Genomic DNA, 26,582 nt, shown 5'->3' on the forward strand with positions numbered 1-26,582 from the left:
TATTTGTAGGGGTTTAGGGTGGGAAGTTTGTTAAATATTGTTAATTTATAATTAGGTTTTTCCTATTAATTGTTTAGTTGATAATCTTGCAAATTATGTAATTAAGATTTTTTTAATATATATTAGGTGCACATTGTTGGGCCTCTAGGAATAAAGGGAGGGAAGTTAATTGAATATAATTTATATATTAAGAGTTCATTGCTTTTATTTGTTTAATTGATAAGTATGTACAATTTGTATTTATGATAATTGCAAGATATATTTTAGGTGTGTGTTGTTTATATTGTAGGGGTATAGGGTATGAAGTTATTTCTGTAATAATAAACGTAAAGATAATTATTTATTATTTTAAAAATGTGCTATTATGTGTTAACGTTGTTATGATTTTTAATTTAAAATAACATTATATTTGTTGGTTGTTACAATTGTGTAAATATAGTGTGGTATTTGAACTATATTATTATTTGTTTTTATTTCAAACATTCATTAAACATTGTAATAAATATGTACATTTAATTCAGTTAAAAAAGACATATTTTTTTTAATTTAAATACTTATATTTGTTGTTATTTAATGTAGTTGTTAAAATATTTTATTTGTTTGAAGTGAACGTCTCTCTCTCTCAACTGTTGCACAGTCTGGAGTGAGAAGAGTAAATATAATCCCTCCTGAGTGCAACCCTTTCCCTACCGTTGCACTGACTAGAGGGGGAATAGTACATTTTATTCCTCCGCAATCCAACACTTTCCCTACTGTTTCACAGAACAGAGTGGGAATTGTTCATTTACTTCTCCTGAGTCCAACGCTTTCCCTACTATTGCACCGACTGGAGGGGGAATAGTAAATCTAGCCCCTTCACAATCTAACACTTTCCCTACTGTTGCATAGAGTGGTGCGGGAACATTTTATCCCTCCTGAGTCCAACACTTTCCCTGTTGTTGCATTGAGTGTACTGGGAAAAGTACATTTTACCTCTCCTGAATCCAACGATTTCCATACAGTTGCAGATACTGGAGTGGGAATAGTATATCTATTATTCCTAAAATTGTATGGTTTTGTTTAAAATGTTTAAAAGCATATTATTATGATGTTTCTGTGAATTTGAGATTATATTATTTTTGTTTATTAATGTTTGTAATAGGTAATATATTTTTAGTAAAATCTAATATTTAATTTGAACTTTTTGTGTGTATTAAATTGGTATGTTTTTTTAGAATTTGTTCAAATGTATATGTTACAGTTTGTAATGTATTGTGTATGTGTAATAAAAAAAAAAAATATATATATATATATATATATCTCCTGATTCCACTCTCAACGCCGGCATCCATACGGCATCCACAAAAAACGAGAGAGACGGACTCTTTTTAGTTTCAGCAGCCGCTGAGGTTCTTTATTTTTTCAATTATGTAAAGTGCATTACCGTGCCTAACCAAACGCGTTTCGGCGTGCCTGACGCCTTGCTCGCTGGTAGTGATTGTGAGGTTTTCTCCATTATTTAAATTGTACAGTGCATCGTGATTGGTCAGTACATGTAAATGAAAACAGAAAACATACTATACATTACAAGTCTGAATACACGTTTTATATATATATAACTGTTCTTTTTTAAAAACATTTACAAAAATTTTGTAAATTATAATATAAATGGTAATAATTGTTTTAATAGTTTAAAATATATATTCAAATAAACATACACACATATTTATGTTTTTTTAAATAAGTATAACACTTATGTATAATTTTAAATTATTTAAACATAGTTAAATTACATTACATTACTGGTTAATGTTAATATATTTCATGTTTACTACGTTTATATTAAAAAGCACTGTTTTTGGGTTCGATATTAGTATATAATGATATTTTTTTATCTACATTTTTGGGATTTACATTATAAATATAGGATAACAATATTTTTGTCCTAAATATTTTTGACACAATATTTTTGTGCCACAATATTTGTGGTTTCGATATTTTGTCAGTGAACTGGAAATAGGTATTCTGGGACAGAATTATGGCCAGTCACAACAGGAAGTGGCCATATAGGGGTTGTAGTGACCCCAAGGGTAAGTAACCCATTGGCTACTAACTTCACTCACCTTAACACCTGATTCTGACTGATTCTTAAAATGGCCGTCGGAAGGTCACACACGGAAGAGGCTCCCGGGCTTGGGATCACCTTTCACTGAAAATCCCTGCAAAAGCTGTCCTACGATGCCCTACCGCAGCAACGCCAACTCAACTTACCTCTCCAGACCCCTCTGAGAAGCTTGAGGGAGCAGCGCCCGCCGCTTCCTTGCTACCGGACTGTCCTCCGTCCCGACCACGAATCAAGCTGAGCTCACGGTGAGGGCCAGAGGCCGACCCTGTTCACTTCTGCAATCCCAGCGACCGTCAGCCCGCCGGGGTTGACTGCAGGGTCACTGCTGGGTCCTGACTCCTTCTTCCAGACCCAAGCCCAGGTTTACTTGGTTTTCTAAATCTGGAAATGTGTCAAAGACCATGGGATGAGAGCCGCTGGCTATTGAATGAACTTCCCCTGCAGCTCCATGTTGTACATTACCTAGGATTAATAATTCCAATGAGTTTTGATCACTTGGTTTGATATATACGAATGTACTAAGCATAAATTATTTTTCCTAATATCATTGAAAAATCTTTTGCAGACTGTGGCATTCTCCCTTTCCAATTTTCTGTATTGTATTGTATATTGTATTATATGCTTTGTGTTTTTTCTTCAATTGGTTGAGTGGTATTGTTTGGTTGTGATATGCATGTAACTATGAATGAATGATTGATGTATAGTTATTTTTCTAATGTCTTATGTGTCCTTTTTGAGATAATTCCCTTTTGTATGATGAATTGAAAAAACTGCTTGAAATGTTCTTTTCCAAAATTTTGTTAAAAGAAAAAGCTATTAACTAGCAATCCCCGTTCTTGAACGTCTCTTCGAGTTCCGGATGATCATTGGTTCACTTAAATCCACTCATATCAGTACTGGCGCTTCTCTTGGTTCTATAATGATTTAGGCTCAGCCTTACTGATTGGAGCCAGCCCCTAGTTGTTTTTTGCTATGGTATGAAGGCTTGTACTGTCGATCTGATATCAGCGATGCTTCCACGGATGGTGCTGAGTTACGTTAGTAGCCGGCACTGACCGAAACATTCCCTGTTTGCGTTCACACTGATAGTGACTGAAAGCCTCATTCATGAGGAAGTCACGCAGTGAAGCACAGTACGTTCCTTTGCTGAGCTGCACTGCGTGCGAAGCAAAGGGCAGGCAAGTGCCGTATTTTAAGCAGTGCGCACATTCCTGTCCCTTCGCATGGTCCAAGGGTGCGGGATTGTTTTTGTGCAGGAAGGGGCACCTCCTGGGAGTGCAGCGCGCATCGAAAGAGGAAGAAACAATGACAGCTGGAGATATTTCTCCTCCTTTTGCCTCCCTTGGGGAGGTGGATGTGTTTGGCACATCCTTAGGTTTACACGTTCTTGTACATCTGGCGATGCGTCTAAATCCATGGGAGTGGCATGGGGACACCCACACCCCGCCCAGGGAACGCCTTCCAAGAGCGGGTAACGCAGTGCAGCCATTTCTGCTACATTGAGTTATTGAAGATTTTTGAAGCCTCACAAAGCGGCTTTGCACGGTTTGAAAAATCTGACATCGAGTTTGCGTCACGTATGTACCACTGTGTGTGGTGCAAACATCACACAAGCCTCTCATGAAGGAGGCCCTCCGTTACTTAGGGCTTTATTATGACTTTGGCTGTGTGGGGGCGGGGCCACCACGCTGCTGCCCGCTCTCACATCGCCAAAGCCACGACAGAACACCCGCCAGATATGACTTTTTAAGTTGCTGGGGGCAGTTCGTTGGCGTTCCCTCAGCAGTGCCTTGAAACAGGCGCCACAATGGGAGCGCCAAAGCATGTTCCTGCATGGCCTGGAATGCACAATGTTGTGCATTCTGTTTCATGTAGGAACATGGGGGTACATGCACACAGGGGGGCACACTATGTGCCCCCTGCATTCACCCCATGGCGCAGAGGCACCAAGGGGCTGTTTCCTCACAGTTGCGCTTTTAGTCCAGTGTGAGGAAACTTGTATTATGCTTGGCGGGGCCGCAGCGTCATCCAGTGGCGTAACGAAACATGAGGGTCCCCCCTGCAAACTACATGGCCCCTCCCATCCTCCGTGCCAGTCTAGAGCTCTCAGGCCAGCGACCCGCCATACTGCGGGGGATGCGGGGTTATTGTTACACCACTGTAACTAATCCAGCCGTTATAAGCGACACTGGATGGTGGAGTTAAAGGTTGGGCTTAGTCTGCCAGCAGGCTATCATAGGTGGTGGTCCACTTCTTACAGGGTCTCTGCCATCAGTACGCCGGGGAAGTTTGCCCAAGTTTAGGTGGGTTTCCTGATGCAGACTCCTGTCATGATATACAACGTCGGGCCCACTCATCGTTCAGTTTTGACAAAAGTGCATCCACTACTCCTTTTCATTTCCGTTTTAAAACATTAGACAAAGTGACAATGCAGTATTTCAAAAGTAGATGTAACTACAAAGAGCACATGTTGATAATACATTTTTATTAGTAGAGCATAGCAATCTGAAGAGGCATTGCATAGCTTCATACTCACTGTGACCCCAATTCCATCACAGTCTCTCTCTGTGAGTCAGTCTCTCTCTCTCAGTCAGTCAGTCTCTCAGTCAGTCAGTCTCTCTCAGTCAGTCAGTCTGTCAGTCAGTCAGTCTGCCAGTCTCTTTCTCTTTCTGTCAGTCTGTCAGCCAGTCAGTCTCTCTCTCTCTCTCTCTCTCTCTCTCTGTCAGTTTCTCAGCCAGTCAGTCTCTCAGTCAGTCAGTCTTCAGTCTCTGAGTCAGTCAGTCTCTACCTCTCTCCACTCTCTCTCTCTCCACTTTATCTCTCTCTATTCTCTCTCCACTCTCTCACTCTCCCTCTCTCCACTCTCTCTCCACTGTCTCCCCTCACTCTCTCTCCACTCTCTATTCTCTCTCTCCACTGTCTCCCTCCACTCTATCTCTCCACTCTCTATTCACTCTCTCTCCCTCCACTCTCTCTCTCCACTGTCTCTCTCTACTCTCCCCACACTCTCTCCACTCTCTCCCTCCACTCTCTTTCTACTCTCTCACCACTCTCTCTCCACTGTATCTTTCTCTACTCTCTCTCTACTCTCTCTCTTTCCACTCTCTCTCCACTGTCTCCCTACACTCTCTCTCTCCACTGTCTCTCTCTCCACTGTCTCTCTCCACTCTCTCTACACCCTATCTCTCTCCACACTCTCTCTCTCCACTCTCTCTCAACCATCTCTCTCACTCCACTCTCTCTCCCACTCTATCTCACAAAGTAGTGTGTGTTGCCATGGGCGTACGCAGAAATATTTCTGGGGGGGGGGGGGCACATTTTTAACTTCATCACCATCCCCCTTGCACACTTCTCCCCTCTGCCTTGCACCCTTCTCCCCCTTCCCCTTGCACCCTTTTCCCCCTCCGCCTTGAACCCTTTTCAACCTTGCACCATTCTCCCCTCTGCCTTGCACCATTCTCCCCTCTGCCATGCACACTTCTCCCCCCTGCCTTGTACCCTTCTCCCCTCCCCTTGCACTCTTCTCCCCTCTGCCTTGCACCCTTCTCCTCTCTACCTTGCACCCTTCTCCCTCTGCCTTGCACCCTTCTCCCCTCTGCCTTGCACCCTTCTCCTCTCTGCCTTGCACACTTCTCCCCCCTGCCTTGTACCCTTCTCCCCTCCCCTTGCACTCTTCTCCCCTCTGCCTTGCACCCTTCTCCTCTCTACCTTGCACCCTTCTCCCATCTACCTTGCACCCTTCTCCCTCTGCCTTGCACCCTTCTCCCCTCTGCCTTGCACCCTTCTCCTCTCTGCCTTGCACACTTCTCCCCCCTGCCTTGTACCCTTCTCCCCTCCCCTTGCACTCTTCTCCCCTCTGCCTTGCACCCTTCTCCTCTCTACCTTGCACCCTTCTCCCATCTACCTTGCACCCTTCTCCCTCTGCCTTGCACCCTTCTCCCCTCTGCCTTGCATCCTTCTCCTCTCTACCTTGCACCCTTCTCCCTCTGCCTTGCACCCTTCTCCCCTCTGCCTTGCACCCTTCTCCTCTCTACCTTGCACCCTTCTCCTCTCTGCCTTGTGCCCTTCTCCTCTCTGCTTTGCACCCTTTTCCCCGCTGCCTTGCACCGTTTTCCCCGCTGCCTTGCACCCTTCTCCTCTCTGCCTTGCACCCTTCTCCCATCTGCCTTGCACCCTTCTCCCATCTGCCTTGCACCCTTCTCCCCTCTGCCTTGCACCCTTCTCCAATCTGCCTTGCACCCTTCTCCCATCTGCCTTGCACCCTTCTCCCCTCTGCCTTGCACCCTTCTCCCATCTGCCTTGCACCCTTCTCCCATCTGCCTTGCACCCTTCTCCCATCTGCCTTGCACCCTTCTCCCCTCCTCCTTGCACTCTTCTCTCCTCTGCCTTGCACCCTTCTCCTCTCGACCTTGCACCCTTCTCCCCTATGCCTTTCACCCTTCTCCCCTCCCCTTGCACTCTTCTCCCCTCTGCCTTGCACCCTTCTCCTCTCTGCCTTGCAGCCTTCTCCCATCTGCCTTGCACCCTTCTCCCATCTGCCTTGCACCCTTCTCCCATCTGCCTTGCACCCTTCTCCCCTCCGCCTTGCACCCATCTCCTCTCTGCCTTGCACTCATCTCCTCTCTACCTTGCACCCTTCTCCCTCTGCCTTGCAGCCTTCTCCCCTCCCCTTGCACCCTTCTCCCATCTACCTTGCACCCTTCTCTCTCTGCCTTGCACCCTTCTCCCCTTTGCCTTGCACCCTTCTCCCCTCTACCTTGCACCCTTCTCCCCTCTGCCTTGCACCCTTCTCCCCTCCCCTTGCACCCTTCTCCCATCTACCTTGCACCCTTCTCCTTCTGCCTTACACCCTTCTCCGCCTCCCCGTTGCACCCTTCTCCTCTCTGCCTTGCACCCTTCTCCCCTCCGCCTTGCACCCATCTCCTCTCTGCCTTGCACTCATCTCCTCTCTACCTTGCACCCTTCTCGGCCCCCCCCCTTACGAACCCCCCTGCGGACGCCCACATGGTGCTTCTAACAAGAGTGCTTACCTGAGGGCACCATTTTGCTGCCTCTTCCCTTCACATATGAACTTTGCCCTGGAGAATGCTGACAGTCTGACTCTGAGGGCCCCCACTCCCAAAGGGGATACCGACTCAAGACATGCTCCATCTTTCTCACAGTTTCAATTCAGAGAAACAATAGACTGATGTTACAGAGGCAAATTCACTAAAGAAGACAAACTTTCCACACCACCCTCACCAGAAAGCTCGAAAATATCCAACCCAAAGATTTCCAATAGGAATGAAGCTATTGTTTAAAATACTTCACAGTGGAGAGCTGCAGCTAAAGGTGCGGTGTTACATGAGAGCCAAAGATGTGAAATAGTACTACAATATTTGACAACATTGAGAAGATGGGATCTTGAAACCACGAATTCAAACATAGTCTTGCAAGTGTGTGGGACAGCGTGTTACCCATCCACCCATTCTTCCTTAGGAAATGGCAAACAGTTCATGAATAGCATGCATATTTGCATCCATACTCTGGTCATGAGTGTGGTATGTGCCTGCCAGAAGAACCCCATCTCCATTTCCCCTCTCACAACTAGGTAGACCTGACCTCGTGACTTGTTCTGCGTCCTAATTGCTCTGCGCTGCCTCCTGCTCGGGGCCCCCACCCACCCCATCCTCCATTCGGGCCTGGCTAGCTCTGACTGAAGAGAAACATTGCAACTTGTTACTTTGTTTCTCTTCAGTCAGAGGGAGGGGGCGAGGGGCTCGGAGGGGGCTGCAGACAGGATGCACCTGCTTTAGAGGGAGAGATCTCACAGCTCTCTGAGGTGCTGAGTGGCCCGGGCCCCCTTCATTTACTGAAGAGAGTGCCCCCCCGCACTGCGGGGGCTGCGGGGGTGTTTGTTACGCCCCTGGGATCTCTGGTCCGTGGCCGTTGCGGTGGTCTAAGGGTGACCCAACCGCCCTAGTCATAATAGGGCGGTCAGAAGACCACCGCCCCCACGCCCCCAGGAGTCTGAGGGTCTGTGGACCGCCGGCTCGTAATGAGCGCCTAAGACTTTCAGCGGTAACGCTGACAGCGAGAGGGGCTGAGTTACTACAGTATTTCACTGGAAGCAGCCGAGGTATTGAATATGGATCTGTTATTGGTGTCGGTGGCACCGCCCTGATAGACTGCGCTGCTGCTGTATTGGCGGCGCTAGAGAACACGTCACTAAAAGAGGCGCTGCGGGCCGAGCTGCTGCTCCATTGCCGCTGGTCATTGCTGCGTTATTAAAGGTTTCATAGTGGCGGGCTTTCAAGCATGTGCTGGTTGTAGCGGCGCCTGTAGTGAGAGAGTTACTGAGGTCTTCTCTGATAGTGAGTGGAGACCAAGCCTGTGGAAACATATCTGCTTTGAATCATAGAACCAACGGGTCTGTTTTGGGGCGGGACATATAAGGAGGGAGCACGGTAAGGAAATACCAGGGCAGGCATCACAACGCCCCATTACTAACTTTCCTCTTTGTGCTTCCATGCAGGTCGAGTCACCATGGGAGAATCCTGCTTCTGGTCTGCTGGAGTGTTAGTGTTGGAGAAGTGAACAGTGCACAGGTACAACCAGGGGAGAGCAGCACACAGGTGTCAGGGGAGAGCAGCACACAGGTGTCAGGGGAGAGCAGCACACGGGTGCCAGGGGAGAGCAGCACACAGGTGTCAGGGGAGAGCAGCACACGGGTGTCTGGGGAGAGCAGCACACAGGTGTCAGGGGAGAGCAGCACACATGTGTCAGGGGAGAGCAGCACACAGGTGCCAGGGGAGAGCAGCACACAGGTACAGCCAGGGGAGAGCAGCACACAGGTACAGCCAGGGGAGAGCAGCACACAGGTGTCTGGGGAGAGCAGCACACAGGTGTCAGGGGAGAGCAGCACACAGGTGTCTGGGGAGAGCAGCACACAGGTGTCAGGGGAGAGCAGCACACAGGTGTCTGGGGAGAGCAGCACACAGGTGTCTGGGGAGAGCAGCACACAGGTGTCAGGGGAGAGCAGCACACATGTGTCAGGGGAGAGCAGCACACAGGTGCCAGGGGAGAGCAGCACACAGGTACAGCCAGGGGAGAGCAGCACACAGGTACAGCCAGGGGAGAGCAGCACACAGGTGTCTGGGGAGAGCAGCACACAGGTGTCAGGGGAGAGCAGCACACAGGTGTCTGGGGAGAGCAGCACACAGGTGTCAGGGGAGAGCAGCACACAGGTGTCTGGGGAGAGCAGCACACAGGTGTCTGGGGAGAGCAGCACACAGGTGTCAGGGGAGAGCAGCACACAGGTGTCAGGGGAGAGCAGCACACAGGTGTCAGGGGAGAGCAGCACACAGGTGTCTGGGGAGAGCAGCACACAGGTGTCAGGGGAGAGCAGCACACAGGTGTCTGGGGAGAGCAGCACACAGGTGTCTGGGGAGAGCAGCACACAGGTGTCAGGGGAGAGCAGCACACAGGTACAGCCAGGAAGAGCAGCACACGGGTACAGCCAGGAAGAGCAGCACAGGGGAGAGCAGCACACAGGTGTCTGGGGAGAGCAGCACACAGGTGTCAGGGGAGAGCAGCACACAGGTACAGCCAGGAAGAGCAGCACACGGGTGTCGGGGAGAGCAGCACACGGGTGTCAGGGGAGAGCAGCACACAGGTACAGCCAGGAAGAGCAGCACACGGGTACAGCCAGGAAGAGCAGCACACGGGTACAGCCAGGAAAAGCAGCACACAGGTGTCAGGGGAGGGCAGCACACAGGTGTCAGGGGAGAGCAGCACACAGGTGCCAGGGGAGAGCAGCACACAGGTGTCTGGGGAGAGCAGCACACAGGTACAGCCAGGGGAGAGCAGCACACAGGTGTCTGGGGAGAGCAGCACACAGGTACAGCCAGGAAGAGCAGCACACGGGTACAGCCAGGAAGAGCAGCACACGGGTACAGCCAGGAAGAGCAGCACACGGGTGTCAGGGGAGAGCAGCACACAGGTACAGCCAGGAAGAGCAGCACACAGGTACAGCCAGGAAGAGCAGCACACGGGTACAGCCAGGAAGAGCAGCACACGGGTACAGCCAGGAAGAGCAGCACACGGGTACAGCCAGGAAGAGCAGCACACGGGTGTCAGGGGAGAGCAGCACACAGGTACAGCCAGGAAGAGCAGCACACGGGTACAGCCAGGAAGAGCAGCACACGGGTACAGCCAGGAAGAGCAGCACACGGGTGTCAGGGGAGAGCAGCACACAGGTGTCAGGGGAGAGCAGCACACAGGTGCCAGGGGAGAGCAGCACACAGGTGTCAGGGGAGAGCAGCACACGGGTGTCAGGGGAGAGCAGCGCACAGGTGTCAGGGGAGAGCAGCACATAGGTGTCAGGGGAGAGCAGCACACAGGTACAGCCAGGAAGAGCAGCACACAGGTACAGCCAGGAAGAGCAGCACACGGGTGTCAGGGGAGAGGAGCACACAGGTACAGCCAGGAAGAGCAGCACACGGGTACAGCCAGGAAGAGCAGCACACGGGTACAGCCAGGAAGAGTAGCACACGGGTGTCAGGGGAGAGCAGCACACAGGTACAGCCAGGAAGAGCAGCACACGGGTACAGCCAAGAAGAGCAGCACACGGGTACAGCCAGGAAGAGCAGCACACGAGTACAGCCAGGAAGAGCAGCACACGGCTACAGCCAGGAAGAGCAGCACACGGGTACAGCCAGGAAGAGCAGCACACGGGTACAGCCAGGAAGAGCAGCACACGGGTGGCTGGGGAGAGCAGCACACGGGTGTCAGGGGAGAGCAGCACACAGGTGTCAGGGGAGAGCAGCACACAGGTACAGCCAGGAAGAGCAGCACACGGGTACAGCCAGGAAGAGCAGCACACAGGTGTCAGGGGAGAGCAGCACACAGGTACAACCAGGAAGAGCAGCACACGGGTACAGCCAGGAAGAGCAGCACACGGGTACAGCCAGGAAGAGCAGCACACGGGTACAGCCAGGAAGAGCAGCACACAGGTGTCAGGGGAGAGCAGCACACAGGCACAACCAGGAAGAGCAGCACACGGGTACAGCCAGGAAGAGCAGCACACGGGTACAGCCAGGAAGAGCAGCACATGGGTACAGCCAGGAAGAGCAGCACACGGGTGTCAGGGGAGAGCAGCACACAGGTACAGCCAGGAAGAGCAGCACACAGGTACAGCCAGGAAGAGCAGCACACGGGTACAGCCAGGAAGAGCAGCACACGGGTACAGCCAGGAAGAGCAGCACACGGGTACAGCCAGGAAGAGCAGCACACGGGTGTCAGGGGAGAGCAGCACACGGGTGTCAGGGGAGAGCAGCACACAGGTGTCAGGGGAGAGCAGCACACAGGTGTCAGGGGAGAGCAGCACACAGGTACAGCCAGGAAGAGCAGCACACGGGTACAGCCAGGAAGAGCAGCACACGGGTACAGCCAGGAAGAGCAGCACACGGGTACAGCCAGGAAGAGCAGCACACGGGTACAGCCAGGAAGAGCAGCACACGGGTGTCAGGGGAGAGCAGCACACGGGTGTCAGGGGAGAGCAGCACACAGGTGTCAGGGGAGAGCAGCACACAGGTGTCAGGGGAGAGCAGCACACAGGTACAGCCAGGAAGAGCAGCACACGGGTACAGCCAGGAAGAGCAGCACACGGGTACAGCTAGGAAGAGCAGCACACGGGTACAGCCAGGAAGAGCAGCACACGGGTACAGCCAGGAAGAGCAGCACACGGGTACAGCCAGGAAGAGCAGCACACGGGTGTCAGGGGAGAGAAGCACACAGGTACAGCCAGGAAGAGCAGCACAAGGGTACAGCCAGGAAGAGCAGCACACGGGTACAGCCAGGAAGAGCAGCACACGGGTACAGCCAGGAAGAGCAGCACATGGGTACAGCCAGGAAGAGCAGCACACGGGTGTCAGAGGAGAGCAGCACACGGGTGTCAGGGGAGAGCAGCACACAGGTGTCAGGGGAGAGCAGCACACAAGTGTCAGGGGAGAGCAGCACACAGGTACAGCCAGGAAGAGCAGCACACGGGTACAGCCAGGAAGAGCAGCACACAGGTGTCAGGGGAGAGCAGCACACGGGTACAGCCAGGAAGAGCAGCACACGGGTACAGCCAGGAAGAGCAGCACACGGGTACAGCCAGGAAGAGCAGCACACGGGTGTCAGGGGAGAGCAGCACACGGGTGTCAGGGGAGAGCAGCACACAGGTGTCAGGGGAGAGCAGCACACAGGTGTCAGGGGAGAGCAGCACACAGGTACAGCCAGGAAGAGCAGCACACGGGTACAGCCAGGAAGAGCAGCACACGGGTGTCAGGGGAGAGCAGCACACAGGTACAGCCAGGAAGAGCAGCACACGGGTACAGCCAGGAAGAGCAGCACACGGGTACAGCCAGGAAGAGCAGCACACGGGTACAGCCAGGAAGAGCAGCACACGGGTAGAGCCAGGAAGAGCAGCACACGGGTACAGCCAGGAAGAGCAGCACACGGGTGTCAGGGGAGAGCAGCACACAGGTGTCAGGGGAGAGCAGAATAGATGGGTATTTAGACAAAATTGAGTTGTAAATATGGGAGATAGAAATATCGGAAAAAAACATTGTGATACAAAGATATTGTGATGCAGAAATATTGTCAAGAATATAGATTTTTATTCAAGTAAGTAATATCGCTGTTAAATATATTGTTGCTGTTAATATAATTTCCACTAATATAGTAGTAAAAAAACCCACAATTATCTTTATGGGCCCTCCTACGAGTCTGGTGGTCCGAGGAACGCCAGACTCGTATTGGTGCGGCAGTGGCGGATTCAGCCATCGCCACACCGGAGGTCTGACCGCCCTATTACACTCAGGCAGTCGGTCAGCCGGCTCTGTGAGGGAACCGCCATTCCCTGGCGTAGGAGCCATGGTCAAAGGCTGCAATATGCTTGGCGGGACCGCCATGGTCCTGCTGAACAAGTTACTTACCTTCTGAAACGATATATCTGTTAGAGACATTAGTTAGTAATAGATTCCTTACCCTAGAATATCCCCAGCCGTCAGACTGGATCTGGAAAGTTTTTCGTCAGCAGTACCTCTGCGCGTCGCAAGGTGGCGTCGGTCAGCTCCTCGTTCATCATTGGCGTTGTGTCGCCGGGATGACGTCGCAGTAGCTACTTAGAGGCCGCCCTCGCGTGCTGACGTTAGTTCTGTACACGACTTTCTGCGCCAGAAACACAGAGCCATGCAAGACACTGATCACTGGTGCACAAAACTAGGGCCCTGAAAGAATATCCTTAACCATAGAAATCAGTTCACAAAACGTGGAGGATGGGTGGTGCGGTAAGGAATCTATAAATAATGTCTATTACAGATATATCGTTACCGAAGGTAAGTATATTGTTCATCTGAAAGAAACACGTTAGTTATAGATTCCTTACCTTAGAATATATATCCCAGCAATACCAACCCCGGTGGAGGGTCTGCAAACCAAGATCACACCAGAAAGTCCTGGAGAGCAGAACGCCCAAAGAAGCCATCTCTCCGGACTTGACTGTCAAGACAGTAGTGTTTCGTAAATGTGTGCAATGAAGCCCATGTAGCTGCCTGACAGATGCCATTCAGAGGAACGCCTCGACCCAAAGCATTGGTTGCTGCCGTCGCCCTTGTGGAATGGGTGCGCAACCCCACTGGAGGCTCCTTCTTCGCCAGAGAATAGCAGGCTTTGATATACAAAACGACCGATCAGGAGATAGTCCGCTTGTGTACGGCCCAACCTTTCTTGGTGCCCCGTACCCAAAAAAGAGCTGGTCATCCACCCGGAACTGTTTGGTGCGATACAGATAAAAGAAAGCGCACGTTTCAGGGCCAGACCGTGGAGCTTCTCTTCCTCTTTTGAAGGAGCTCCAGGCTCTTTCCTCTAAGCCTCCTTTCCTGTCTCTCCATCTGGACAAGGTTGTTCTCAGGACTCGTCCATTCTTCCCGCCACTCACTCTTCTGGCAGATGTAATGGCAACCAGGAATGTAGTTTTAAGTGTCAGAAGTCTCAAAGGACAGTTGTGAAGCGGCTTGAAGGGAGCGCACATTAAATAAGATAAAACCAGATTCAAGTCCCACTGAGGAATAACGAAAGGAATAGGAGGAAAGAGATGAGTTATGCCTTTCAAGAAACAATTGATAACATGGGGACTTGAAAAGAGAAGGCTGATCTGGAAGCCGAAGGAAGGCAGAAATGAGTGAGATATAGGCCTTGATATGCCCAGAGCAGAGCATCGCCTAGCGAGGGCCGCCTTGGAAATTGCAACGTGCTGAATTGCTGACACTGCAAGTTCTCTTCTGTGACGAATAGATCTAACCAAGGCTCTCCCCACTGACGAAAGATCCCCGAATTAACCCTGTTTGCTCCCGAATTAACCCTGTTTGCTCCCGAATTAACCCTGTTTGCTGAGGCCATCGTTGAGGTGAGGGGGCTTGAAGGGGCCCATAGGGTACCCTGGTTCTCTCGTCTCAGGATGCTTTTGAAAAATCTGAGCCTGGAGGCACTTTGGGTTGATCCAGCATGTGCTACCTTTCTATCAAAAAAGGCACTCAAAGATATTTATTGGCACTGGATCGCTGAGAGGAGATCTACCACGGTTGTTGGTCCTTCTATGTCACTGGAATTTTTGGTTGTTAAGGATGTCCCTAAATACGAAGCTTACTGGGACTTAATAACCAAGCCAAATGATCGTAAACTGTATCATCAATTACGAGTAGGCTCGTTACCCGTGCGGGGGCTTACGCACTCCTGGTCGACTGGTGGCAGCGATCAGTGTCCTTTCTGTGTAACAGCAGAAGAGAATATTGAACACTTTTTCTTCTGCTGCCCTATGTATTCGTTACCCAGAAAAGTTTGGCTTTTACCAGTTTGCCGCTTATTAGGTACTAGATCTGCTGTTGCAGCGACTAGTATTCTAAAAACTGATACTTCTGCCCCTATCGCCATTGGTGTAGCAAAATTTGTGAGTTGGGCTTGGTCACTCCGCATTCGCGACCTTGGTAAATGAAGTTCCCATTGCATATGTTTTTATGAGTTTTTAGTTGCAACTTAGTATTGCTCTTATGTAGTCAGGGGTCTGTAAAGATGAGGCGGAGGCAGGAGATTGTAGTTGGGGATTTATTCAGGAGAAGAGAGCCGTCCAGCTTGAAGGGAAGACACAGCAGCTGCAACTGCCAAACAGGGAACACTGGGGAGGAATCTTCAGTACATGGAAACCCCATGGATGACATCACAGGGTTGAGTGATGGAATGATAACAAGCAGTACACATTACAGATCACCACACACCTCCCCCCTTTTTTTAAAGAGAAAAAAAAACAGGAAGAAAAAAAAAACAGTCCTAAAAACAGTAAAATCACAATGAAAAGCAAATCAGATATAATCACGAAATTTGTTAGGCCTAACAGTTGCTCTTGAGCTTTTCCTTAAGTCATTACCAACATTGACATTGGGTGAAGGAGCAGTTGCACGGGAAGGATCTTTAGCAACACGAGAAGTGCTCCAACAATTGCCATTTGACAATTTGACAGCATTCTTGCGAACTTCCACAACTTGCTGAGAATCAAGAAATTTTGAAAAACCTTTCTTAACAGTGACAGGATTCTTAATTCTGACCCAATCGCCAGCATGAATACTGTGAAAAGACTTCTTTCCTAATTCCACATTGCAAGGCAGTGAACTGGAAGATTTTTTATTAGCACATTCCCACACCTCTTCCAAGTCACAGCCCCGGTGGAGACTTTTGACCATCCAAAAGGGAAAAGCCTGGGGGCAAGCTTTCCTTCCTCTCATCAGTTCGAAAGGAGAGAAGCCCGTGGCAACATGGGGGGAAATCCGATAAGACCATATAAGATCTTTTACAGCTTGGAAGATACAGTTATTTGACCTGAAAGCAGCTTGCACACATTCAACAATAACTCTATTAAACCTCTCGGTTTTGCCATTGCTCTGGGGATGGTACAACGGAGTTCTGGTATGTTTAATACAGCAATTATTCAAAAAAACACCCATTTCTTTAGAGATGAATTGTACCCCGTTGTCGGTGAGGATTTCTTCCGGACAACCCTCCCTCAGGAAGATTTTGCTTAAGCAATCAATGACACTCTTAGAGTTGGGAACATTGATAGGTTCAACTTGAACCCACCTAGAAAGGTGATCATTGTAACTCTACAGAAGAGTAAGTGTGTTTTCAAAACCAGAGAGGTAGAATATCTTGGTCATACCATTTCTGAGAGTGGCATCAAGCCCAGACCAGGTCTGGTCAAAAGCATCATTGAAGCTCCTGCCACTTCTAACAAAGAACAACTTTTGTCCTTTCTTGGTCTTTGTGAGTTTTACTCAAAATTCATGAGAGACTATGCCAAGACCACTGAATGTTTTAGACTTTTACTAAAAAAGGGTGCCACCTTCAGCTGGTCTGATGAGTGTGAAAAGGGCTTTCAGCTCATTAAAGAGCACATCACTAATGCTCCTGCTCTTCAGCCTTTTAATGGTAATAGAGAAACTGTAGTCACTGTTGATGCCTGTGAATATGGCTTAGGAGCTGTTCTCTCACAATTGGCTTACGGTAAGGAATTTACCTTGGGGTTTGCCTCCAGGACTCTCCGTCCTGTTGAAAGGAAATATTCAGTCATAGAGAAAGAACTGCTAGCTTGCGCTTGGAGTGTTGAGAAATTCAAATCTTACTTATGGGGTAGACCGTTCATTCTTCAAACCGACCACCGACCTCTTGTCGACATTTTGTCAGGTAGAAATATCAAGCGCACAACCGCACGGTTGGCTAGACTTTCCACCAAATTATTGGAATTCAACTTCAAAGTTATCTACATCCCTGGTGGTAAAAACAAACGGGCAGACTGTTTGTCCAGGTTACCCATACAAGAACCTGACGAAAATGATTGGGAAACTGAGATTGAGGAATGTTTTGTGGCCAACATTTCCCAAAATTCCATTTCTTTCGCTGAAAGTGATTGGATTAAAGCAGTTGAAAATGATGCTGTTCTCAAGGATGTAACTTCCTTCATACAAAAAGGTTGGCCCAAAGAAAAATCTCTTTCTCCCGAACTTCAGATCTATTGGAAAATTAACTCAGAGCTTTCTTTGGAAAATGGCAAAATTGTTAGGGGTGATAAATTCATTCCCACTTCTGTTTATCGAGCGAAAATTATTGCTGATGCCCATTCTGGACATCTAGGAGCCACCATCACCAAGAGAAATGTCAGATCGAATTTTTGGTGGCCAAAAATGGACAATCAAATTGTGGAAGCCATCAAACTTTGTACACGTTGCAACACCAGTGACAAAGTCCTTATCTTAGAAGGTGTTTGTGATTCCGTTGTTCCTCCACCTGTTAGAGCTTGGCAAAAAATTGGTCTGGACATTCTAGGTCCATTTCATGTTCTTCCCAACACTTCCAAATACTTCCTGGTCCTTGTTGAAGTAATGTGGGCTGGCACAGGGAAAAGTCACATGCAGCTTGGTAACGCGCAAATTGGTAACGCGCAGTGGGGGCTTAATCGGCAGGAATTGTAACAAAACAGGTTAAAAAAAAACGGACGGAAGTCCTGTGGCTGCGACGGCTCTCAATATGTACAGCGGATAAAACAGTTTGTAAAGGTACTCACATGAATGTTGTTCGTAAAGAAAGAAAATGTCCTGAAATTCAAAACGCTTTGCGTGAAGAAGTTGTTGTGAAGGTTGAAAAGACAGCTGAAGAGCAGCTGACCATCCTCGTCGCCAATGTAAAGATGAGGCGGAGGCAGGAGATTGTAGTTGGGGATTTATTCAGGAGAAGAGAGCCGTCCAGCTTGAAGGGAAGACACAGCAGCTGCAACTGCCAAACAGGGAACACTGGGGAGGAATCTTCAGTACATGGAAACCCCATGGATGACATCACAGGGTTCAATTATGGAATGATAACAAGCAGTACACATTACAGATCACCACAGGGTCCTTTGTACATCATTGTCTAAATTTAATACTTTTTTAACATGGTTTTAAAATGTAACCTATTTATTATCTTATATGTAAAATTGTATGAACTGTTTTTTTAATGTATTTTGTCTTTTATGATGCAAATCGAATAAAGACCTCTTGACTGACTGATACCTTGCACCACCTCAGAGTGAAGACGCCATTTGTGATCCATCATGCACCTGCGGCTGAGTTTGTCGGCCCTGGCGTTCAGTGAACCTGCCAGGTGTTGAACCACCAGGGATATGCCTTGAAGTTCCAGCCATGTCCAGAGGCGGAAGGCCTCCTGACATAGGACACCACCTGCCCTGTTTGTTGCAGTACCACATGGCATTGGTGTTGTCTGTAAATACCTGCACTACTCTTCTACGGACAGACGGAAGTAATGCCTTGAGTGCCAGACGAATCGCCCTGAGCTCCAGAAGGGTGATATGGAGCTCGGACTCCACCAGAGACCAGAGGCCTCTGATCTCCGCCTCTCCCATGTGGCCGCCCTATCCCTAAGGGGATGCGCCCGTCACCACTGTGTTTTCTGGTTGGGTAAGGGAGAGGGATCTGCCGTTGAACCAATCCTGGTTCCTGAGCCACCACTGCAATTGTCGTGCAGTGCCCTCGAAGATCTGGATGCAATCGGACAGATTCCCATGATGCTGCGCCCATTGGAACTTCAGGTCCCACTGCAGAGCCCACATATGTCACCTGGCATGATCGATCAGCAGGATGCAGGAGGCCAAATTGCCCAGCAGCCTCAGGGTCATTCTGACCGACACCCGGGATAGAGGATGAAAGATCGGAATCATAGCCCGAATATCCCATACTCGCTGTTTGGGAGGATAAACCCAAAACTGTGTCGTGTCCAGAACTGCACTGATGAAAATGAGCTTCTGAGAGGGAATCAGGTGTGACTTCAGCACCTGGGGCGAGCCCACCTTCAAAAGTCGTCGAGATAGGGGAAGACTGTAACCCCAGATCTGCTCAGATTTGCTGCTACCACCACCATCACTTTCGTGAACACCCGAGCTGGTAATGCCAAAGGGGAGCACGGTAAACTGAAAGTGGTTATGGCCCACTGTGAACCGTAGGTATCGCTGGTGTTACGGCAGGACGGGCATGTGAAAATAGGCGTCCTGCATGTCCAACATTACCATCCAGTCTCCGGGGTCGAGGGCAGACCGGACCTGAGCCAGTGTCAACATTTTGAACTTCTACTTCCGGAGGAAGCGGTTGACGTTCCTGAGATCCAAGATAAGATGCAGGCCTTTGTCCTTCTTGGGCACCAGAAAGTAGTGGGAATAGCAACCACGACCTGCTTCTGGGACAGGAACTCGCTTGATGGTCCCCTTGGCCAAGAGTGCCGTAACTTCCTGTTGAAGAAGGGCCAGGTGATCCTCCGACATGCGATGGAATTGAGGCGGCATGAACAGAGAGGTAGTCTCGAAGGGGAGGGAGTAACCACTTCGGACTATCTGCAAAACCCACTTGTCCAATGTGATGTCTAGCCACTAGTGGCGATTGATGAGCCTGAAAGGCTCGACTAGAAGGGTTTAGAGGCTGCTGCAGAGTAGGTGCTGGTGGACTGGCCCGCCCGTTGGACCCCTGACCCACGGCGGGGGTATCCACGTCCCCGGCCACGTAGAGGCTGTACAGCTTGCGCAGGCCTGTGGCTCTGGGCGGAACGTGGCGGGGCACTCCATCCTTAGCCACGAAAGGGGCGAAAAGCAGACTGCGCTGGGTGGGAGGTGGAAGCGAGACCTAAGGATCTGGCCATAGCTCTAGAATCCTTAAAGCACTCGTGCGAGTTGTCTGCCTTGTCGCCAAAGAGGGGACGGCCATCAAAGGGCATGTCCAAAAGCGTTGCTTGAACATCACCCGAGAAGCCAGTGAACCTCCACGAGGCGTAGCGTTTCAGTGCTACCGACGTGGAAATCGTGCTGCCCAGTGAGTAGGCGGTGTCCAGCCCACAACGGATGGCAAACTTCTCAGCGTCTGCATGGCCCGGGCCTCCCTGCAGCACCTGCGCAACTATGTCCTACACTGAGTGGGAGTAACGGCCCAATAGACATACAGCGTTTACCGACAACAGTCCCACGCTGTAGGAAAAAAACATCTTCTTCCCAAGGTGGTCCAGCTTCTTGGATTCCCTATCAGGTGGTGCATTAGGGAATGCGCCTTTGGAGGTTGAGGCTTGGACTACCAAGCTCTCTGGGGTGGGATGGGAAGAGAGGAAAATGGGGTCACCTGGAGTCGGGCAGTGGCGTCGGGCAATCATCCTGTCCACAGGAGCCCCTGTGTTGGGCTTGGACCAAGTGCCTAAAAGGATGTCCGGAAGGGCCTCATTGAGCGGCAGCAGGGGCTCCGAAGAGGCAGCTACCGTCTGCAGCACCTCCTTCAGGAGGATAGTCCTGACCACCACCATAGGAAGCTCGAGGTTTAAGGCCTTGGCTGTCCCATGCAACACCACTGCGTAAGACGCACCCTCTTCCATAGTCACAGTAGGGGGAGAAAGCATGTTACGGTCTGGGGAGGTGTCCAGACCACAGATGTCACCCAGCTCCTCTCTCCTGTCCTGTTCTTCTAACTGGTCTGCAAAAGGGTCCACAGACCCCTCCCAGTCCTCCTCCCCCTCTCCTGGTGGTAGGAAATATCAGGCGAGAACAGGGGTACGAAAGTATGGGTCGGCGTCGGTCCCGACTCCGTGACCTCAACGAGGGGGAGGCTGGGGACACAACCGGTGTCTGAGGCAGTGAGGGTGTCGTCACTGGATTCGGCGCCGGAGGAGGTGCCACGAAGTCGAGGGCATCGAAGGACCAGAGCCCCCAGCCGAGTCTGCGGAGCCTGAGGGCGCGCCGGCGGAATCAGGCTGCCTGAAGATGGAGTGCCACACTTTGTAAAAGTTTCAAAGCTGGGCAGGGGTCTCCCCGGCTCCCGGAAAGGGAGGGAAGGCCGGAGTCGACCCAACAGGCTCCGCAGGCGGGCCGGATGACTACCTTCCACTTTCCATGTCGCGTCAGCCGACGGACGGTGAGAACGCGAAAAGCGACGATGCTTCTTCGCCTTCTTCTTGTGCTTCGAAGATGAAGACTTCAATGACAAGTGGTGGTCGTGGCTCCACGACCGGTCCCGCGACCTCCCTCTCGATCAGGCCGACTGTTGGGCTTTCAGGACCGCCCCTGCAAAGACTTCGGGTTCATGGCCCGGCAGTCGGAGCACCACTTCGGGTCGTGCTCCAGGCACCAAAAGCACAGGAGGTGCGGGTCCGTGACCAACATCAATTTGTGACAGGAGTCACAAGCTTTGAAACCGGTCCGATCCCTCCGTGCACCAGGAGTCGATTGACAAAAGTCACAAAAACGGAGTCAAGAAGTGACTTGAGGTGCCGCTTAAAGACTTTGATAGAAAAGCAGACATTTGAGATGAGCAGATCTAGAGTGTCGCTGGTGTTGAGAGTGCTCTATAAAGGAGCTGCTTTCCACTTAAACTTGAGAACTACCCAGAGTTGTTTGCTTCTTTTTTGCATAATTTATGCGTCACTCTATGCCTGAAAGGGTGTTGTTTAGACTTATACTGGGTGATCCCTTGTGTCTGGACAAAGCTATACTGCTTTGAAAGGCTCTAAGTAGAGAGAAACCCTGTGTCAGGGGTTGCTTTTATTCATTTCAGGTTGGCTTGGTTGGCATTTTACCGATTCAAAGCTGTAATATTGTGCTTGGAGTGGTAATTGAGTTTTGTCATTTTACAGCTCTGTGTGGACAGCTCTGTGCTAGTCCTATGCTTGAAGACTTTGCTGTAGAAATGGCAAAAGACTTTGTCCCTTTCTATCTCGGCGTGGATGGCACTGTGCTAGTCCTACGCTTAAAGACTTTGATAGAAAAGCAGAAATTTGTGGTGAGCAGATCTAGAGTGTCGCTGGTGTTGAGAGTGCTCTATCTTGGAGCTGCCTTCCACCTAAACGTGAGAACTACCCAGAGTGCTTTGCTTCTTTGTTGCATAATTTATGCGTCACTCCATCCCTGAAAGGGTGTTGTTTTGACTTATACTGGGTGCTCCCTTGTGTCTGGACAAAGCTATACTTCTCGGTAGAGCTCTAAGTAGAGAGAAACCCTGTGTCAGGGGTTGATTTTATTCATCTCAGGTTGACTTGGTTGTTATTTTACCAATTCAAAGCTGTAATATTGTGCCTGGAGTGGTAAATGGCTTGGCATGGATGGCACTGTGCTAATCCTACGCTTAAAGGCTTTGATAGAAAAGCTGACATTTGAGGTGAGCAAATCTAGAGTGTCGCTGGTGTTGAGAGTGCTTTATAAAGGAGGAGATTTCCATCTAAACTTGAGAACTACCCAGAGTTCTTTGCTTCTTTTTGCACAATTTTTGCGTCACTCTATTCCTGAAAGGGTATTGTTTTGACTTATACTGGGTGCTGCCTGGTGTCTGGGCAACGCTACACCTCTCTGAAGAGTTCTAACTAGAGCTAAATACTTTGTCAGGGGTTGCTTTTATTCATTTCAGGTTGGCTTGAGTTGGTATTTTACCGATTTAAAGCTGTAATACTGTGCCTGGAGTGGTAAATGGCTTTTGTCATTTTACAGCTCAGCATGAACAGCACTGTGCTAGTCCTATGCTTAAAGACTTAGAAAAGCAGATATTTGAGATGAGCAGATCTTGGGGCATATTAGAAAGAACTTCGTTAAAATTATCGCCATTTTTCCAATAGAAGCCCAGGTTAGATGTCCTGCGCATCTAACCTGGGGTCTATTGGAATTCTATAAAGCATATTATCAAGCCCATTATTGCCGTTTTAGCAGCAGTTTCCTGCCGATAAAACGGCGATAATTTTAACGAGGTTCTTGCTAATATGCCCCTCTGTGCGGCCAGGCTGGAGTCACTCTAACACTCTGTGCGCCCTGGCAGGGGTCAGTCCAAGGATTTGTGCACCCTGGCAGGGGTCAGCGTTGGAGTCTGCATGACCTGACAGGGGTCGGTCTAAGGGTCAGTTCACCCTGGCAGGGTTGTCATGTAAGGGTGACCCCTTTTTTCACTATTTCCATATCCAACATGGTTGTGTAAATCTCCGGAGACGCACATCTAGCATTCTTATTCATGTTATTTTAGACCCTCTGACACTTTTTGTTTCATAAGGGTTGTGTTTAACACTCTATGCCGCCAGGCAGGGGTCAGTCTAGCACCATGAGTGGCCCTGCAGGGGTCAGTCTATCACTATGCGGCCTGGCAAGGATATGTCTAACACTCTGTGCACCCTGGCAGGGGTCCGTTTAATGATCGGTTGGCCCTGGCAGGGGCATGTCTAAAACTCTGTGCTGCCAGGCAAAGGTCTGCATAGGAGTCTACGTGACCAGGCAGGGGCCGGTTTAAGGATCTGTGTGGCCTGTCAGGGGTCAGTGTAAGGCTGTGTATGACATGGCAAGGGTGGTCTAGAATGGTCTGTGTGGCCGAATAGCGGTCAGACTGTAAGGCCTTAGTGGTTAATGTAAGCCTCTCTGTGGCCTGGCCGAGGTGGGCTCAGATGCTCCCTGTGTCCTGGCAGAGGTGGGCTCAGAGGCTCTCGGTGGCCTGGCAGAGGTGGGCTCGGAGGCTCTCTGTGGCCTGGCAGAGGTGGGCTCGGAGGCTCTCTGTGGCAGAGGTGGGCTCAGAGGCTCTCTGTGTCCTGGCAGAGGTGGGCTCGGAGGCTCTCTGTGGCCTGGCAGAGGTGGGCTCGGAGGCTCTCTGTGGCAGAGGTGGGTTCAGAGGCTCTCTGTGGCAGAGGTGGGTTCAGAGGCTCTCTGTGTCCTGGCAGAGGTGGGCTCAGAGGCTCTCTGTGGCCTGGCAGAGGTGGGTTCAGATGCTCCCTGTGGCCTGGCAGAGGTGGGCTCAGAGGCTCTCTGTGTCCTGGCAGAGGTGGGCTCAGAGGCTCTCTGTGTCCTGGCAGAGGTGGGCTCAGAGGCTCTCTGTGTCCTGGCAGAGGTGGGCTCAGAGGCTCTCTGTGGCCTGGCAGAGGTGGGTTCAGATGCTCCCTGTGGCCTGGCAGAGGTGGGCTCAGAGGCTCTCTGTGGCCTGGCAGAGGTGGGCTCAGGGGCTCTCTGTGTCCTGGCAGAGGTGGGTTCAGAGGCTCTCTGTGTCCTGGCAGAGGTGGGCTCAGAGGCTCTCTGAGTCCTGGCAGAGGTGGGCTCAGAGGCTCTCTGTGGCCTGGCAAAGGTGGGTTCAGAGGCTCTCTGTGGCCTGGCAGAGGTGGGCTCAGAGGCTCTCTGTGTCCTGGCAGAGGTGGGTTCAGAGGCTCTCTGTGGCAGAGGTGGGCTCAGAGGCTCTCTGTGGCAGAGGTGGGCTCAGAGGCTCTCTGTGGCCTGGCAGAGGTGGGTTCAGATGCTCCCTGTGGCCTGGCAGAGGTGGGCTCAGAGGCTCTCTGTGGCCTGGCAGAGGTGGGCTCAGGGGCTCTCTGTGTCCTGGCAGAGGTGGGCTCAGAGGCTCTCTGTGTCCTGGCAGAGGTGGGCTCAGAGGCTCTCTGTGTCCTGGCAGAGGTGGGCTCAGAGGATCTCTGTGGCAGAGGTGGGCTCAGAGGCCCTCTGTGGCCTGGCAGAGGTGGGCTCAGAGGCTCTCTGTGGCAGAGGTGGGTTAAGAGGCTCTCTGTGGCAGAGGTGGGTTCAGAGGCTCTCTGTGGCAGAGGTGGGCTCAGAGGCTCTCTGTGGCAGAGGTGGGCTCAGAGGCCCTCTGTGGCCTGGCAGAGGTGGGCTCAGAGGCTCTCTGTGGCAGAGGTGAGTTCAGAGGCTCTCTGTGGCAGAGGTGGGTTCAGAGGCTCTCTGTGGCAGAGGTGGGCTCAGAGGCTCTCTGTGTCCTGGCAGAGGTGGGCTCAGAGGCTCTCTGTGTCCTGGCAGAGGTGGGCTCAGAGGCTCTCTGTGGCCTGGCAGAGGTGGGCTCAGGGGCTCTCTGTGTCCTGGCAGAGGTGGGTTCAGAGGCTCTCTGTGTCCTGGCAGAGGTGGGCTCAGAGGCTCTCTGTGGCAGAGGTGGGTTCAGAGGCTCTCTGTGTCCTGGCAGAGGTGGGCTCAGAGTCTCTCTGTGGCAGAGGTGGGTTCAGAGGCTCTCTGTGGCCTTGTGGATGTGGTTGAGGAAGGTCTGTAAGCCCTGTCAAGGTTGGTTAAGTACCTATGTGTGCTGGCACTGGTCTTATGCTCTGTGTGGCCGTACGCATGTTGGTGTAAGGCTATTTGTGACATGGCAGAGGTCGGTGTAAGCTAATGCAGTGAAATACTTGGTAAGAGAATACATCACAGTTTTTGGGAACTCAACAAGCCCCCAGTAAGGCTAAGGCAGCCCTAATGCTTGTCTCCCCTCTCTCTCTTTTTTAACAGGGGACCGATGGCAGGACCCAAGGACTGTCTCTATTGCGTAACCCGCACCCACCAGGGCTCGGACTCGTTTCTCAACACCCCCTGCGTCCTGCGGCACCTGGGCAGTGGGCCACCTGGGGCAGCTGGAGTGCCTGCTCCAGTGAGTGCGGTGAAGGCGCCTCTTTGAGGACACGGAGGTGCATTAGGTGAGTCTCACACTGCACAGCAGATCTCCTGAGAAGGGGAGACTGTGAAAGATGCTGGGCTGGCCTCCTCCACGGAGAGCCTCAAGCCGGATGCCAGAAGATGGCAGGTCCGGCTCAGCGCAACACTCACAGAGTGCCAAGCTGGTGTCAAGCACTGCACGCTGGCCTCAAAGACCTCCTCAAAGTGGGGCAAGTCTGGCCTCAAATGTATCCTCAGAGCAGGGCATGGCTGGTCTCATAAAGCATCATCCATGCAGTGCATGGCTGGTCTCACACACATCCTCAAAGTACTTCTAGTCTAGCTTCAAAGACATTCTGCAAGCAGTCAAGGCTGGCTTCAAACCGATTAGAAGCTTACAGCCCCACAGAGGGAAGGTGAATGAAGTGTCACTTTCAGGCTCAGAGTCAAGCACTCACACCATCAAGGGCTCTTGTGCAATGTGCAGGAATCAACATTATGAACACTGGTGAGTGGCTGAATTAATCCCATCTCCTTGGAAGAGCCTGTTCTGCAGCCCTGGGGGGAGGAGAATAGACGGAGGGACTTTTGTCTAAGCAGAGTTTCCCGAACTATAGGTCATGAGCCAGTGGTGAGTCAGGATTTGAAAAATCATAAAAAAGTTACCCGAGCTGCACGTCTAGTGGCTTGAATAATCAACTTGACCTAACTGTAATGCGTTTGATCCATGCACTGGTTTCAAATTGTTTGATCCTAGACACATTTTTCATTTCATCGAGTTGCCTTTTTCTTCATTATCAAATATGAGAGTGTTGGAAATGGCTCTTTTTTGCAGGGTTATTCCTAAAGTTTTTGCTTCTTCCTCCTGTTTTATCCTGGCTTTGTTGGTTTTAGGAATCAGGACACTCTACCACTGCTGATCAGTGCTAAAGTGCATATGCTCTCTGTGTGAATTGTGTTATGGATTGGTGTTTCAATGATTGTCATATTTGATTTACTAGTAAGTCCCTATTA

At 50.7% G+C, this 26,582-nt stretch overlaps 1 long non-coding RNA gene across 1 annotated transcript in view; it reads left to right on the plus strand.

Moving 5' to 3' along the window:
* Window positions 1-25,604, plus strand: part of LOC147672887 (uncharacterized) — a 33,331-nt gene extending 7,727 nt beyond the window's left edge. Inside the window, exons 2-3 of the long non-coding RNA XR_015303478.1 lie at window positions 8,619-8,691; window positions 25,425-25,604. This is a non-coding gene — a long non-coding RNA (uncharacterized LOC147672887). The remainder of the gene's footprint in view (window positions 1-8,618; window positions 8,692-25,424) is intronic.
* Window positions 25,605-26,582: the final 978 nt, after the last annotated feature.

Source organism: Lissotriton vulgaris, unplaced genomic scaffold (assembly GCF_964263255.1).
Source record: "Lissotriton vulgaris unplaced genomic scaffold, aLisVul1.2 SCAFFOLD_2196, whole genome shotgun sequence".
NCBI classification, from domain to species: domain Eukaryota; kingdom Metazoa; phylum Chordata; class Amphibia; order Caudata; family Salamandridae; genus Lissotriton; species Lissotriton vulgaris.